The sequence below is a fragment of the Mizuhopecten yessoensis genome, unplaced genomic scaffold (genome assembly GCF_002113885.1).
Source record: "Mizuhopecten yessoensis strain PY_sf001 unplaced genomic scaffold, ASM211388v2 scaffold7473, whole genome shotgun sequence".
NCBI classification, from domain to species: domain Eukaryota; kingdom Metazoa; phylum Mollusca; class Bivalvia; order Pectinida; family Pectinidae; genus Mizuhopecten; species Mizuhopecten yessoensis.
Window position 1 is genome coordinate 379,572 of NW_018407065.1, and position 17,930 is coordinate 397,501.

Here is a 17,930-nt window from a genome sequence, read left to right on the forward strand (position 1 = left end):
GACCAAGCTTTAGAAAGTTCCATATGAATGTTTGACTGACCAAGCTTCAGAAAGTTCCTTATAAATTTTGGACTGACCAAACTTCAGAAATTTCCCTAAGAATGTTTGACTGACCAAGCTTCAGAAAGTTCCTTATAGATGTTGGACTGACCAAACTTCAGAAACTTCCCTAAGAATGTTTGACTCGCCAAACTATAGAAAGTTCCATATGAAAGCAGAATTGGAAAGTAGAATGAGAAATGTTGGAAAGTTCAATGAGAAATGTTGGTGACCTTAGTAGAGAAAGTTCCATATTAAGGTTGATGATAGGCTTGGTGAAAGTTGAGTTTGGTACATGCTGATGATTGGGTGAGGCTGAGACAAGGAAGTATAATATAGAATGTCATTAGTAATACAGAGACCTTCTATACCTTCCATGTCTGGCTTACCTATAGTCATACCCTACAGACATGCTAAATGTTAATAGCAAATCTAAAACAAGAGCTGTTGGAGAACAGCATAGCTCGCCTATTGGTGATTTATGTTGTAAAATAGCAAATATAAATAGAAACAAAACATACAGTAAGACCTTGATATAATGCCCGTCATTTCATTTGACACCTTACTTACCACCAACATATTTTCAGGTCCCTTAGTTATGTTTTTCTAAACAATTCCTTATACGTTTCCCTCAATTTATCGCCAAACCCCTTTATATTGCCAACATTTCTTTGAACAAATGATGGCAATATAACAAGACTTTCCTGTACCTTAACATGTAAGAAGAGATGACCAGCCAACGTGAAATAGTCAACAGCGTATTGATCGTGGTGACCGTTCCAACACTTGCCCAAAAACTTTAACCAAGTATAACTAACCAGGTTTTGCCCCTAAAATAATGACAAGAGGACCAAGGGCCTTAGCGGTCACCTGAGTTATATCATAGGTACTGGTAGCTTTATTTTATTGTTTAGATGTGATGTGGAAATCAGCATGTAAACTAAGTGAAATACAATACTTGTCATGTCATCAAAGGATAAGAATATTAAAATATTTGTAAATGTTCCCTTTGGGGCCCCGCTCTAACACCTGGGGATAGGGCAGGAATTCCAAGTTTACAATTTGATACTGTCATCCACCAAAGATGATTCTGACCAAGTAAAAATAATTTCCAACAGAAAATTGTCAAAATATACCCAAAAGTGTGGTTTCCCTTTATAAACTGTAGTAAACTTGACCCCCTCCCCAAGGGAGAACGGATAGCTCGGGTGTCCTGAAATTTACAATTTAAATAAAGCCCCTGATGATTTTTCCATCTATGCAGAAAAATGACTGTAGTATAGGACTCTGAGTCTGGGGAAAAAGATTTTTGAAATATTGGTTAAATTTCCCTTTGAGGCCCCGCCCTGGCCCCTAGGGTTGGGGTAGGAATCCCAATTTTACAATTTAAAACCATCTTCTTTCAAGGATAATTCTCACCAAGTAAAAACAATTTACAACAGAAAATTGTCAAAATATACCCAAAAGTGTGGTTTCCCTTTATAAACTATAGTAAACTTGACCCCCTCCCCAAGGGAGAACGGATAGCTCGGGTGTCCTGAAATTTACAATTTAAATAAAGCCCCTGATGATCTTTCCATCCATGCAGAGAAAATGACTGTAATACCTCTGAGTCTGGAGAAGAAGATTTTTGAAATATTGGCTAATTTTCCCTTTTGGGCCCCGCCCTGGCCCCTAGGGTTGGGGCAGGAATCCCAATTTTACAATTTGGTAGCCTCATCTACCAAGGATGATTCTGACCAAGTTTGAAAAAATTCCATCCACTGATTCTTGAGAAGAAGTTGATAATGTAAAAAGTTTACGCATGACCCACGACGACGGACGGAAAGTGATTGGAATAGGTCACTTGAGCAAAGCTCAGGTGACCTAAGAATACAATTCAGAACATTGCTAGCACAAAAAAACTTGCCCAAACACTTGAACCTCAAACTTATCCAAAAGCTTAAATTAAGTCCAATTTAGCTGTTTTTGGCCCCTAAAATATGAAAATATGGTCCAAAACATTGCTTACACTATAAAGCAATACTTCAACTTTATAATAGACAATAGCCTATTGATGGACGACTACATTATCCCCCCTATTCTCCGAATAGAAAAGCTAATGACCTAATGTATAACCTATTGACCTATTAGTACCTGCATATAAAGCAGACTTACTTTTCTTGTGAACCCAATTATATGTAACCTCTAACTCATTTTTATTTAAAGTTTTATCAAAGCAATGAGAATTCAAATTTCAGAGTTAAGAATTATAAAGATGTAATTCTGTAGTGTATTTATAAAGGTACAAAATAAATAAACAACTTAGGGTACCATTTTCTTAATCTGTAATATTTTTTTTGTAATTTTGAAGTCAATGATATTTGTAACTATATTGATATTGGCTTCAATATTGATGGCATTTCCATGCAATGTTTATGTTTTTTTGTTACTGTATTGACAACATTGTTAATATTTTGATAATATATGTTACTATATTGAAGAAATTTGATCCTATGTTGATATCTGTTACTTTGTTGATTATACTGTTACTATGTTGATAACACATTGTACTCTATTGAACATATTTGTTACTTTGTTGATTATATTGTTAATATGTTGATAACACATCATACTCTATTGAAGATATTTGTTACTATGTTAATATTTGTTACTATGTTGATAGATATTACTTTGTTGATGATATTGTTACTTTGCTGACATTTGTTACTTAGTTGATGATATTTTTGTTACTTTGTTTATGATATTTGTCTGCTTTGTCCATGATATTAGTTACTATACAGATGATACTTGTTCTGGTGATAAGTCGGATTGATTCTTCAAGTTTTCCTTTACAGGATTCAAGCTATTACTGACATTTCTGCTGATAATGCCTATGACAGATATTGGTCCATATGTGTAATATACAAGAAGATCAACAAAAACATTTTCTTTTATTTCAAAAACCAAGAAAAAGAAAAAAAACATCTTTTTTCCATGAACAAGAAAACTTCTCTCGTCATCAAGGACCAAAAAGGGTCGATGATTTTTCACTTTTACTGTAAATTTCAGTCTTTGGTAAATGGTAAATCAATTTGCCCAAAAACTTTTTTGAAAGCTTGATTTTATCTTTAAACCATTTTTAAGTGAAGGAAGCTTTCCAGTAAATTTGAAGAGCAATTGCCAATTACAGTAGGAAATATGCCTATGTCGGGCCATTGTTATATGTGCGACCCTCCACTTGGTGACGAAGATAAGCCGACCACGATAAAAGTGCCTGTTAATGCTTTACTCTGTACAGACCTCATCTACCATGTCTGCCTCCAGATTTAATTCATTTGGAAGGCTATATTGGAAATAAACATAAGCATGTCGCTGTAAAGACGGCATCTGTCCCTCTTGTGATTCAGGTGCCAAAACCTCCGTCTTTCTGCCGACGGAGACAACACACTAAAGCGGTAATGTCAAAGCTGTTGGTGATTAATACCACCGGCCAGTAATGAAAGCATAGGTCTTAGAATCGTCCTGAAATTAATGCCAGACGAATAGGTTGCGACCTCTACGCGAGCAAACAACGGGTCAGGTTAAATAAAGCATAAATTCAACATTCGTCCGAATTACAGTGCTCTCAAATCAGTCACACTTCTCAGGGAAGTGTTTGCCATTCTGCTAATTCTGTGACCTGGGGATTTAAAAAAACTTTAGGCAAAATAAAGTTTGACTTTCTCATCTTCTAACTGTCACTTAGGATATGTCACAGAGACCTACTGAAAGACAAAAACATTTAATAATACATGAAAGGCAGTCTGTAGCATTCTTCTAATTATCAGTTACACAAAAGAAACTTAAAGAACAAAAATTGTTACTTTCAAATCGTTTCCATTATTCAGGTGAATGTTCTATGTGATGGCCGATGTATATTTAGACTTGGCTGGAATTAGAAATAAATTTAATGCAAGAAAACCAGACAAAAGGTTTCCCTGGTATATTTTTCTTCTAAATGCACAAGATGGCCGCACTTGATGTGACTTTTGTACTGGAATTACAGTCCTACAGCCTACAATAGCTTGAATAAAAGAACAGCAATTAGCCAAATTGTATTAAGAAAAGTTTCTATTTTTCAGCAATCTCATTTACCTATCTGGTACTGCTGGGTGTTAGTACCTAAGTATTAATGAACTCTACATGCTCCAACACAAGCTGTTGGAACGTTTTAGTACAGAGCAAAACAATTTCAAAAATTGAATTTTGTTCCCACTGAACTCTCACCTTTGTCATTGTATTGATGACCTTCTTGGTCAACTGACCAGTCTTAATGACCTGTTGAGGCCAGTCAAGGTTTTCATGAACTCACCCAAGGCCAGCGAGGGCTGTTGGCATCATAGGTAGTTAAGCAAGTGAGGGCTGCTGGCAGCATTTGCAGTTAAGCCAACAAGGGCTGTTGGCATCATAGGCAGTTAAGCCCACAAGGGCTGTTGGCAGCATTGGCAGTCAAGCCACCAAGGGCTGTTGGCAGCATTGGCAGTTAATCCAACAAGGGCTGTTGGCAGCATTGGCAGGTAAGACAGGAAGGGCTGTTTGCAGCATTGGCAGTTAAGCCAACAAGGTCTGTTGGCAGCATTGGCAGTTAAGCCAACGAGGGCTGTTGGCAGCATTGGCAGTTAATCCAACAAGGGCTGTTGGCAGCATTGGCGGTTAAGCCACAAGGGCTGTTGGCAGCATTGTCAGTTAAGCCAACAAGGGCTGATGGCAGCATTGGCAGTTAAGCCAGCAATAAACTTATACATGAAGTTTGGATCATCAAATCAAACCACAGGACATAACAATGCTTTAAACCAGCAGTTTAGCCAGCAAGGGCTGTTGGCATCATTGGCAGTTAAGCCACAAGGGCTGTTTGCAGCATTGGCAGTTAAGCCAACAAGGGCCGTTGGCAGCATTGGCAGTTAAGCCAACGAGGGCTGTTGGCAGCATTGGCAGTTAATCCAACAAGGGCTGTTGGCAGCATTGGCGGTTAAGCCACAAGGGCTGTTGGCAGCATTGTCAGTTAAGCCAACAAGGGCTGATGGCAGCATTGGCAGTTAAGCCAGCAATAGGCCAGCGAGGGCTGTTGGCATCATAGGTAGTTAAGCAAGTGAGGGCTGCTGGCAGCATTTGCAGTTAAGCCAACAAGGGCTGTTGGCATAATAGGCAGTTAAGCCAACAAGGGCTGTTGGCTTCATAGGCAGTTAAGCCAACAAGGGCTTTTGGCAGCATTGGCAGTTAAGCCAACAAGGTCTGTTGGCAGCATTGGCAGTTAAGCCAACGAGGGCTGTTGGCAGCATTGGCAGTTAAGACAACAAGGGCTGTTGGCATCATAGGCAGTTAAGCCAGCAAGGGCTGTTGGCATCATTGGCAGTTAAGCCACAAGGGCTGTTTGCAGCATTGGCAGTTAAGCCAACAAGGTCTGTTGGCAGCATTGGCAGTTTAGCCAACAAGGGCTGTTGGCAGCATTGGCAGGTAAGACAGGAAGGGCTGTTTGCAGCATTGGCAGTTAAGCCAACAAGGGCCGTTGGCAGCATTGGCAGTTAAGCCAACAAAGGCTGTTGGCAGCATTGGCAGTTAAGCTAACAAGGGCTGTTGGCATCATAGGCAGTTAAACCAACAAGGGCTGTTGGCATCATAGGCAGTTAAGCCAGCAAGGGCTGTTGGCATCATTGGCAGTTAAGCCAACAAGGGCTGGTGACAGCATTGGCAGTTTAGCCAGCAAGGGCTGTTGTCAGCATTGGCAGTTAAGCCAGCAAGGGTTGTTGGCAGCATTGGCAGTTAAGCCAGCAAGGGTTGTTGGCAGCATTGGCAGTTAAGCCAGCACGGGCTGTTGGAAGCATTGGCAGTTAAGCCAACAAGGGCTTTTGGCAGCATTGGCAGTTTAGCCAACAAGGGCTGTTGGCAGCATTGGAAGTTAAGCCAACAAGGGCTGTTGGCAGCATCGGCAGTTAAGCCAACAAGGGCTGTTGGGAGCATTGGCAGTTAAGCCAGCAAGGGCTGTTGGCATCATTGGCAGTTAAGCCAGCAAGGGCTGTTGGCATCATTGGCAGTTAAGCCAGCAAGGGCTGTTGGCATCATTGGCAGTTAAGCCAGCAAGGGCTGTTGGCATCATTGGCAGTTAAGCCACAAGGGCTGTTTGCAGCATTGGCAGTTAAGCCAACAAGGGCTTTTGGCAGCATTGGCAGTTAAGCCAACAAAGGCTGTTGGCAGCATTGGCAGTTAAGCTAACAAGGGCTGTTGGCATCATAGGCAGTTAAGCCCACAAGGGCTGTTGGCAGCATTGGCAGGTAAGACAGGAAGGGCTGTTTGCAGCATTGGCAGTTAAGCCAACAAGGTCTGTTGGCAGCATTGGCAGTTAAGCCAGCAAGGGCTGTTGGCAGCATTGGCAGTTAAGCCAGCAATAAACTTATACATGAAGTTTGGATCATGAAATCAAACCACAGGACATAACAATGCTTTAAACCAAGGTCATCTTGTTTACTCACATGTACAAATAATGTGTAAGTAATCTTGGACATGACGAAAGTTCCAGAGGAGAAATACCGATGCGAGAAAACAAAATGATAACAATTTTGCTTGTGAACATGTAACAAAAAGATAGCAATGTAATCCCCTATCAGTTTAAAACTAAACAAATGGCTGGGATGTTGTAGAAGTTGATCAATGACAATGAAATTTATCCATTTTGATGGGTACTCCCAAAAACAAGATGCCCAATGGGCTTGAATTGATCAACTGGTATCAATATCACACTTGTAACCTTAAAAGCTACAGACAGAATATGAGTATATCTGGCTCAAAGTCATTCAAAGAACCTGTTAAAAGATTTAACCTTGATGTGACCTTGAAATGTAAAACAAGGACATTTAGCTACTTTTATAGCCCTTAATCCCAGAATGCAACTTGCCATATATCACCACCCTTGACATTTTGTTTCTTGAAAAGATGTTTTTTAAATGTTTATACACAATTGACCAGATGTGACCTTGAAAGTGTGTCAATGTCATTCATATGAACAAACTTGAAACCTGAGACTTCATCTGAGCATGCTTCTGGTCACATATCACCATCCTTAGCATTTCATATATTCCTCTTCATATTCAGCATATAGGTTACAAGGTAGAGATCTCAACTGTTTCCTTGTAATGACCAAGGGACTAAGTCCTAAAGGATGGGGGTGGACCCTGAGCCAATCCTGTAACATTGTTGATATTTGTCTCCTCATGCCTAGCAATTCACTATAAGGTTATGGCAAGGTTAAACTCATATTCAAGTTCTATCCTCTTTTTGGTCCATCTGGTGCTTCTTGAAAAAATAGTGATAACAATAATTGTTGAAGGATGAACAGATCATCGACTACAGACAAAAGACAATTTGAACTGCCCACCATCTGATGGTATTTGAGGACTAAATATAAAGGGTTCATCATCTCTCACCGCTAAGTCACAGAGATCATTATTTGTTCAATGCCTCCATGAGGAGTTTAATTTGGGACCTCTGTTTACTAGTCTTATATACTCTACCAAATGAGCTAAAGAGAAATTTGCTATAGTAGAGTCATTAGGAAGCAGCTAGATTTTTACTAGCCTGAGGGTGGCATACTCCCCCTCCAGGAAAAAGATTGTCTGGATTTTTCCAGGGGTCATAACAATTCTTGTTAAAGTATCACTCTGTACATTTGTCAATATTCCTCCATAGCCCAGTTGGTTGGAAGCAGTTAGTATTTTAACTGGGTAACATGATTCCTAAAAACAACATGATGAAAAGGAAACATCATGCATATGAAGACATTCTACAGCCCTCTAACCCAGCAAGTTTGGACAGAATATGATTCAAGGCCTCATAGTTCTGTAGAAGTTTTTTTTACAGATACAACAAATTTGACCTTGACCTTTAAACATGGATAAAGTCATTTATTCTAATAGACTCCAGACAAAATATCCTGATCATGTTGTATACAACACTGATTGACCTGGAGCGTACAGTTACAGCCCAAGTAGTAATGCCTTATTGGGATCAACAGTAAGACATAGCAAACTGTATCCCTGACAAGAGTTCACCTGATCTATAGAGTAGCACATGCAGCGTCTTTGTTACAAATCTATCTTGAAAAGGAATGCGAGACGGTTTAATTCAAATGATTTCGCCAATTATCTGACACGTGTTATTGTGAAGTATTCATGAATTAAGCATCAGAGGAATGTCAAAGTAAAATGTAAGTGAGTAAAGTCAAAGGGCATGCAGACGTACCATGTACTATATGTAAATCCTTCTGGAAATCTCCCTGGCAACAAGACGGACTTGAGTTGAAAAATCTGTAAAAGCAGAAAAGGCAATTAGGCTCTTTTATTGATGTTATTGTGTAAATAATGAGTGGAGTTTGAATCTAATTGTTTACTTGAGTGTCTAAAACAAGTTTTTTGGAGATAGAATGAAAATAAATATATGGTAGCATGCTATGGGTCACGTCTAGCATGCAATGCCATGCTGTCTTTGTCCTAATTACCCCTGTGTATACCACCTCAATATGTACTACTGGGCCGGTCTTAATTATCGCACAAACTCAAATTAAGCTCAGCATTTAAATATTTCAAACTTTTATCTTCTCTTATCCCTAAAAAACTTAATGAATTGGAATTTTTATTCATCTCTAATAGAACAATTAAATGCATTTTTCTTTTTCTATATACAATATAACTTTACCCCACTTGGTTTTCAAGACATGCACATACAAAATTAAGGTAATTATCTGATGACTTTGACCTTCATTAGCTTTGCAAAATGACCTCAACCTTCATTTGTATTAAGCCACATGCAATCTCAAAACTTTTTAGCCTATTGCTGATTATAACCAATGGCTTTCTTCATTGGCATTTTATACAGATTGGATCAGTTTCCAAATTCAGAATATCTAGATTGTTTTAGAAATAGCATAATTGCTTCTGCCCATTAGTTAACCTTGTTTTAGATTTTATTCCATAAATTAATTGATGTGGTAATTTTTATTGTTGTTTTGTAATGTGACTTTGAGAACAAAAATAATGTGACTTTGAGAACAAAAATATTCAAGTGCTTTGAAAACCATTAATGGATACTTTAAGTCGGCAATGACATTTACATAATTCAATACCAAGATCTTAGACACACATCTCATGTGTTGTTAAACCACTATTGACTGTTTAATATATTAACAACAAGCCATTTTAGCTTTACAATACAGAAACATTAAGGATGTATGCTACCCTTTTGTGACATTTACTATGTATCTCCTTAAGGAGGTATGCTACCTTACTGTGACATTTACAATATATCTCCTTAAGGAGGTATGCTACCTTACTGTGACATTTACAATGCATCACCTTAAGGAGGTATGCTACCTAACTGAGACATTTATAATGTATCTCCTTAAGGAGGTATGCTACCTTACTGTGACATTTACAACATATCGCCTTAAGGAGGTATGCTACCTTACTGTGCCATTTACAATATACCTCCTTAAGGAGGTATGCTACCTTACTGTGCCATTTACAATATACCTCCTTAAGGAGGTATGCTACCTTACTGTGACATTCACAACATATCTCCTTAAGGAGGTATGCTACCTTATTGTGACATTTACAATATATATCCTTAAGGAGGTATGCTACCTTACTGTGACATTCACAACATATCTCCTTAAGGAGGTATGCTACCTTACTGTGACATCTACAACATATCTCCTTAAGGAGGTATGCTACCTTACTGTGCCATTTACAATATACCTCCTTAAGGAGGTATGCTACCTTACTGTGCCATTTACAATATACCTCCTTAAGGAGGTATGCTACCTTACTGTGACATTTACAACATATCTCCTTAAGGAGGTATGCTACCTTACTGTGACATTCACAACATATCTCCTTAAGGAGGTATGCTACCTTATTGTGACACTTACAATGTATCACCATAAGGAGGTTTGCTACCTTACTGTGACATTTGCAATGCATCACCTTAAGGAGGTATGCTACCTAACTGAGACATTTACAATGTATCTCCTTAAGGAGGTATGCTACCTTATTGTGACATTTACAATATATATCCTTAAGGAGGTATGCTACCTTACTGTGACATTTACAACATATCTCCTTAAGGAGGTATGCTACCTTACTGTGACATTTGCAATATATCTCCTTTAGGAAGTGTGCTACCTTACTGTGACATTTGCAACATATCTCCTTTAGGAAGTATGCTACCTTACTGTGACATTTGCAACATATCTCCTTTAGGAAGTATGCTACCCTACTGTGACATTTGCAATATATCTCCTTAAGGATCTATGCTACCTTATTGTGACATTTACAATATATATCCTTAAGGAGGTATGCTACCTTACTGTGACATTTGCAATATATCTCCTTAAGGATGTATGCTACCTTATTGTGACATTTACAATGTATCACTTAAAGGATGTATGCTACCTTATTGTGACATTTACAATGTATCATTTAAAGGAAGTATGCTACCTTACTGTGACATTTACTTTGTATCTCCTTAAGGAGGTATGCTACCTTATTGTGACATTTACAATGTATCACCTTAAGGATGTATGTTACCTAACTGACACATTTACAATGTATCACCATAAGGAGGTTTGCTACCTTACTGTGACATTTACAATGTATAAACTTAAGGATGTATGCTACTTTATTGTGACATTTATTATGTATCTCCTTAAGGCGGTATTCTACCTTACTGTGACATTTCCAATGTATTTAAGGAGGTATGCTACCTTACTGTGACATTTACAATGTATCACCTTAAGGATGTAGGCTACCTTACTGTGACATTTACTATGTATCTCCTGAAGGATGTAGGCTACATTTTTGTGACATGTAAAATATATTTCCTTCCTTCACTAAGAAATCTGTAAAAAAAATGATTTTTTGATGACGGTAATTTATTTGCTACATATTGGAAAATACAAAAGAAAACAGAGCTGTCAGGAGCAGCATAAACCTCTGAAAAAACACAACATTTGTTGTTGATACATATTTATGTCAAAATTACATAGGAAATTACTAATGTGTGATATATGAATTTAACTATATTAAATTTAGAAAAAAGTAAAAAATTCTCACTATAAAATAGTGATTCAGTCATTTCTTCATTATCTTTTGAAGAATTGTGAATCACTTTAAGTCACCGATTTTATTTTTAATTTAATCATTTCCTGTGTTTTACTGATAACTAAATGTATTGATTGTTTTCCTAATATTGTTGACACATCACAATTATATCTCATTATGCTAGAAATAGGCACCACTGTTTACTGGAAAACTAAACACGCCATTGAAGGTTCCATACTCGCTTCGACAAAATCAGATATCGCTTTGCACAATAATGATTTTCTACCATGATGAGATTAATTGGCTAATTGTCCATGAGATATTTATAAATCATGATCACACATTACTGCCTTGACAATAAAACTAATTTTGGGTTAGAATATCTCGGCAGGCTAAAACTTGGTGTACATGTATACATATCTATATAACAGTAACCTTAGCTTTTTGTTTTGTCTGAAAAATCAGCCACAATAAACAATAAACTCCTGGGGATAGCCTTATTGATTTTTACTATAATATCGCAAACTAATTAATGACTGGGCCATGTCTAGCTAATTATACACATTCTGCTCGGCTGCCAAACTATTTACAATCTCGGAATACTTTCACGTACATGGCTGTTATATGGAATTTACAGTCTGATGTGTAATATCCATAACAGAATTAACACTTTCATAAATTTCTTCAGACTTCAAACGACAAAATTTTAATTACTTATTTTCACCTTGTATAATATACCACTGACATATCGCAAGCACAAAACCTCCTCAATAAATAAGCCAGTTGAACATTTCTAGAATTTATCGGGGGGGGGGGGGGGGGGGAGATGTAAATTAAATTTTGCTATTCACATTAGCATAAGAATACACAGATGTACTGCATCAAACGACTTTATATTGAAATGTTTGTAACATTTGTTACCCCGCATATTCATTATAGCAGGAACATTGATTACTGGCGCGATATTGATTTCCACACATGGGACATTAATTCCATCAAATGATTATCCCCATATGTTGTTCCCTCTAAACTTGTTAATTGTACGCAGCTGTCATGGATTTTGTAATATATACAAAGCTTCATGTCCGTCTCTACACCCAGTACTTAATACATTAATTCCCCAGCATCAGTCACATATATCAATCAGTAATGATTTTAGGATTAAGGCATACAATTATTTTCTGTGAAAACAACTTTCTTTCCTATTCAAATCCAAGTTTTTATTGTTAGACAACTAGATCAATCCTGAGGAAGTCATTTCTACATTAGCCTTGCAATTGTTTCCTCCGCATTCTCAGGTAGGTCACAGATGTACAGCTATAATTACAGAATGTAATCAAAGAAATTCCTTCTGAATAAATTAGCTCTTGTGACTCTGCCAATATTGTTTTCATATAATACATGTATAGGTATTGATTTTTTGTTATGTCATATTATCATTTATAGCAGCAGCCATAACAATGTCTTAAAATATCTGCACAGAATGTGACAACAACTCTGTGTCCGGCACAAATGTACATTTCTGTCATTCAATTATAGTATGGACAAAAAATTCATTTAGATGTTTTGTGATCAACATATTGGAGTAATATAATGTCACTGGGGTCCATAGATGCAGATTAATGCAGGGTGGGGTTACTGTACTTGTGTTATGGTAAGATGGTTACTCTGTGTTGGGGCTACTCTTTGGTAAGGGTACTGTGAGGGTGTGATTACTTTTGGGGTGTGGTATGTCACTGGGGCCCATACCTACAGTTGATGTAGGGTGGGGATACTGTACTTGTGTGATGGTAGGATGGTTACTCTGTGTTGGGGCTACTCTTTGGTAAGGATACTGTGAGGGTATGATTACTTTTGGGGTGTGGTATGTCACTGGGGGCCCATACCTACAGTTGATGTAGGGTGGGGTTACTGTACTTGTGTTATGGTAGGATGGTTACTCTGTGTTGGGGCTACTCTTTGGTAAGGGTACTGTGAGGGTATGATTACTTTTGGGGTGGGGTATGTCACTGGGGCCCATACCTACAGTTGATTTAGGGTGGGGATACTGTACTTGTGTTATGGTAGGATGGTTACTCTGTGTTGGGGCCACTCTTTGGTAAGGGTACTGTGAGGGTGTGATTACGTTTGGGGTGTGGTATGTCACTGGGGCCCATACCTAAAGTTGATGTAGGGTGGGGATACTGTACTTGTGTTATGGTAGGATGGTTACTCTGTGTAAGGGCTACTCTTTGGTAAGAGTACTTCGGGGTGGGGCTACTGTTTGGTACGGGCACTGCGTGGCGAGGTTCCTGTAGGAGGGTATGTTACTGTTAGTTAAGGTTAATGTCAATCAAGGTTAACTGTGTAGTGGTTAGTGTGGGGTGGGCCTACTGTTTGGTACGGGTACTGCGTGGCGAGGTTCCTGTAGGAGGGTATGTTACTGTAAGTTAAGGTTACTGTCAATCAAGGTTAACTGTGTAGTGGTTAGTTTGGGGTGGGGCTACTGTTTGGTACGGGTACTGCGTGGTGAGGTTCCTGTAGGAGGGTATGGTACTGTTAGTTAAGGTTACTGTCAATCAAGGTTAACTGTGTAGTGGTTAGTGTGGGGTGGGGCTACTGTTTGGTACAGGTACTGCGTGGTGAGGTTCCTGTAGGAGGTATGTTACTGTTAGTTAAGGTTACTGTCAATCAAGGTTAACTGTGGAGTGGTTAGTTTGGGGTGGGGCTACTGTTTGGTACGGGTACTGCGTGGCGAGGTTCCTGTAGGAGGGTATGTTACTGTAAGTTAAGGTTACTGTCAATCAAGGTTAACTGTGTAGGGGTTAGTGTGGGGTGGGGCTACTGTTTGGTACAGGTACTGCGTGGTGAGGTTCCTGTAGGAGGTATGTTACTGTTAGTTAAGGTTACTGTCAATACAGGTTAACTGTGTAGTGGTTAGTGTGGGGTGGGCCTACTGTTTGGTACGGGTACTGCGTGGCGAGGTTCCTGTAGGAGGGTATGTTACTGTTAGTTAAGGTTCCTGTCAATCAAGGTTAACTGTGTAGTGGTTAGTGTGGGGTGGGGCTACTGTTTGGTACAGGTACTGCGTGGTGAGGTTCCTGTAGGAGGGTATGTTACTGCTAGTTAAGGTTACTGTCAATCAAGGTTAACTGTGCAGTGGTTAGTGTGGGGTGGGGCTACTGTTTGGTACAGGTACTGCGTGGTGAGGTTCCTGTAGGAGGGTATGGTACTGTTAGTTAAGGTTACTGTCAATCAAGGTTCACTGTGTAGTGGTTAGTGTGGGGTGGGGCTACTGTTTGGGACGGGCACTGCATGGTGAGGTTCCTGTAGGAGGGTATGTTACTGTTAGTTAAGGTTCCTGTCAATCAAGGTTAACTGTGTAGTGGTTAGTTTGGGGTGGGGCTACTGTTTGGTACGGGTACTGCGTGGTGAGGTTCCTGTAGGAGGGTATGTTACTGTTAGTTAAGGTTACTGTCAATCAAGGTTACTGCATAGTGTTTAATGAAACATGGGGCTAATTTGGTGTGGGGTGACTATGAGTATGTATTTTAGGCTGGAGTTTTGTATAATGGGGTTACAATAGTTATAGGGTCAGAGTTCACTATACGAGATGTTTCTGAGGGGTGGAGTTACTTGAAGGTGAAGCTATAGTAGGGTAGGGTTATGATACCTTGTGGTTTCTGTGGAGTTTTTGTAGGTTATTTCTGGATGGTAGGGCTATTTTAGGGTTGGGGTCACTGAAGGGTGGAGTTGATGTTGGACAGGGTTACTGTGTCGATGGGTTACAATATAGGGTGTGGTTATTTTGAGATAGGGTTAGTGTGGTCATTATCATCTTGAAGGTCACTGCATCCATTCCAACAGGAATATAGTTCATATAGTTTTATATACAGGTGTCATCATAATCAATAAGGTCAAAGTGCATGCATGCAGTCAGGCTGTACTTTATAGTTATAATAGACAGGTGGTTTCAATAGCAATTTCCATTTGAAATACCTTGGCATAACCAGTTCATTATAAACACATGTCGTTAATTACAGGTCCTCTATATACCGTACACAGAGGTTCAAACACTGATACACCTCCCTCGGCTGTTTGTTCTCAACCCCCTCAATAACAAATGTTGTTCAATGAATTGCTTGTGATTAACGGAAGGAAGATCCATGCTATAAATGACCTCTAGTGTTATAACATCTATTATGTCCTAATTTCCTTCAAAGTACATGAACCACATATGTGTAATTCGGGTTTTGATCTCTTGGGAAATATGTGTGATTTACGATTTTTTTATTTTTTTTTACAATTGTCTTAATTAACTTGAATGAGTATTGAAGTTGAAGGAGATACAGCGTTTGTCTCCTCGGATTTTATAATTATCTTTTTCCCCCCACATGCGGCTCAATTATCATGAGACAATGCAGGAGGTCTTTAGTTTTAATAAGTTATATCATGTTGGTAGGTAATATCCTATAGGCTCATTCCTGTAATATATAACACAATACCAAGATTCTACGATTAATTCCCTGGAGACAACAAAGCATACCAGGTTGTAAGTAAGTTTGAATGCTATAAATTCCACAACTGCCTTCTCAATTTACATGTTAAGCCTGTAGTACATGTAGCTCTATGAGAGTGTACCACACAAAAGTACAGGACTAGTCCGGTGCGGCCAAATCCCATTAAGTTCTTTTGGAATTTAACAGTGCATGTCAAATAAACAATCCAAATTTACATCAAAAGTTAATTAGATTTATCTCATCACATTAATTTTATCGACTCAGTGGCAGCAAGGTTTAATCAAATGATCAGACATCTTTGGAAAAGAAGCGATGTTAAATTAATACTTGTAATTAACCAAATTTTCCTGAACCAAGAACACTTTGTGAATTTTCTTATAACTTAATTTTGCTAATTAGCTGTAAGTTGGAGTGGAGACAGTTCGACCCATCTCTAGTGTCTAGGAATTAAATACCTATTAATGAGAAAACCAGCCAAAAGAAATAATCCTGGGAAAGTAACTCCAGACTGCCATTTCAGAACAGACCCATGTAATTGGGGGCCTTTTATTATTATCAATTGGTTAAGCTGGCCCTTTCCTCCCTCCCCGGCCGGCGGTAAAATACTTATGTATTTTGGTGCGCTAGCCATCGTTGATTTAGACATCTCTCACTTTAATCCCACTTCAGACTGATGTAAAACTTGTGCACTACTGCCTGTGTGTTTTTAGAAAGATGGATTAGATTAAAGTGAGTCTCTAATACCCAACTATAAACATTTTAATCTCGACATGAAGCAAACATTATATATTTCACTGATGTTTACCAACAGTTATTTAAAAGAATAATCAGTTATCTCCCTTGAATGTAAATTGGAAAGCACCGTGAGAATTTAAGATTGATGAGGTATAAAAATAAACTTTAAATTTCTTTAATTGATCATTAAGATTTTATTTAAGTTCCACTGATGTTTATTTGATGTGGATGGTTCTTTCTTTTTTTGATATGTCTGCATATTTCTTATTTAAAAAAAAAAATAGTGAAGAGAAATGACTCCCTTGAATTTTCACAGTGCCATAGATTCTTAAAATTTGCAAATTTGAGTGACTTGCTTGATTACATTGTAGTGGCTATATTATACCGGTACTTTACTGTCAGTTAAGATGCTAGTACTTCCACAAGTGTTTACCCCATCCACCGACGTGTATTTCAGTCCCATATGTTGTTCCTTCTCTGAACAACTGTACACAACATCTTGGCAAATAACCTCCAATTCAAAGAGTTGTCTCCCTTGAACAGCCCTTTTCATTTAGATAATATGACATTGTTTTTATTAAACTAATGATACTAATATTTTATTATTAAGATTATTAGTCTTCATTTATTTGTTTCATCTGATGATTGAAATCTGTATTACTGATATGTGACTGATTAAGTAGGTAGGCAGCATGTCTGTCTTTCCCATAATAGTTGCCAACAGACAGAGTCAAGAGTTTTTCCTTTAAGTATTTCAACTGAGAGCTATCAGACACCATCTAAACCTTCCTACCCCTGGTCTAAGATTTAAGTCAAATAAAAGATACAATTAAATGATTTATACAAAATAATCTCATAAATTGGTATCATGTGGTTATGTCAGGGTGCAGAGTAAGTCATCAATATGTCACCTGGTAATGTCAGGGAAAGTCATCAATATGTCACCTGGTTATGTCAGGATAGGTTAACAATATGGCACCTGGTTATTCCAGGGTAGGTCACCAATATGTCACCTGGTTATGTCAGGCTAAGCAATAAATACATCACCTGGTTATGTCAGGGTAAGTCATCAATATATCAATTGGTTATGCCAGATTAAGTCACCAATTTGTCACCTGGTTATGTCAGGGTAAGTCACCAATGTGTCACCTGGTTATGCCAGGGTAGGTCACCAATATGTCACCTGGTTATGTCAGGCTAAGCAATCAATATATCAACTGGTTATGTCAGGGTAAGTCATCAATATTTCAATTGGTTATGCCAGGGTAAGTCACCAATATGCCACCTGGTTATGTCAGAGCAGGTCATCAATATCACCTGGTAATGTCAGGGTAAGTCATCAATATATCATCTGGTTATGTCAGGGTAAGTCACCAATATGTCACCTGGTTATGTCAGGGTAAGTCATCAATATGTCAATTGGTTATGTCAGGGTAAGTCACCAATATGTCACCTGGTTATGTCAGGGTAAGTCACCAATGTGTCACCTGGTTATGCCAGGGTAAGTCACCAATATGTCAATTGGTTATGTCAGGGAAAGTAAACAATA

At 38.4% G+C, this 17,930-nt stretch overlaps 1 protein-coding gene across 3 annotated transcripts in view; it reads right to left on the bottom strand.

Annotated features, from left to right (window-relative positions):
* LOC110453593 overlaps nucleotides 1-17,930 on the bottom strand; it is a 183,892-nt gene that overhangs the window by 159,006 nt on the left and 6,956 nt on the right. For all 3 annotated transcript variants that reach the window (XR_002463296.1, XM_021502586.1, XM_021502587.1), the window contains exon 2: nucleotides 8,293-8,357. The gene's annotated coding sequence lies outside the window, so the exon portion shown is untranslated. The remainder of the gene's footprint in view (nucleotides 1-8,292; nucleotides 8,358-17,930) is intronic.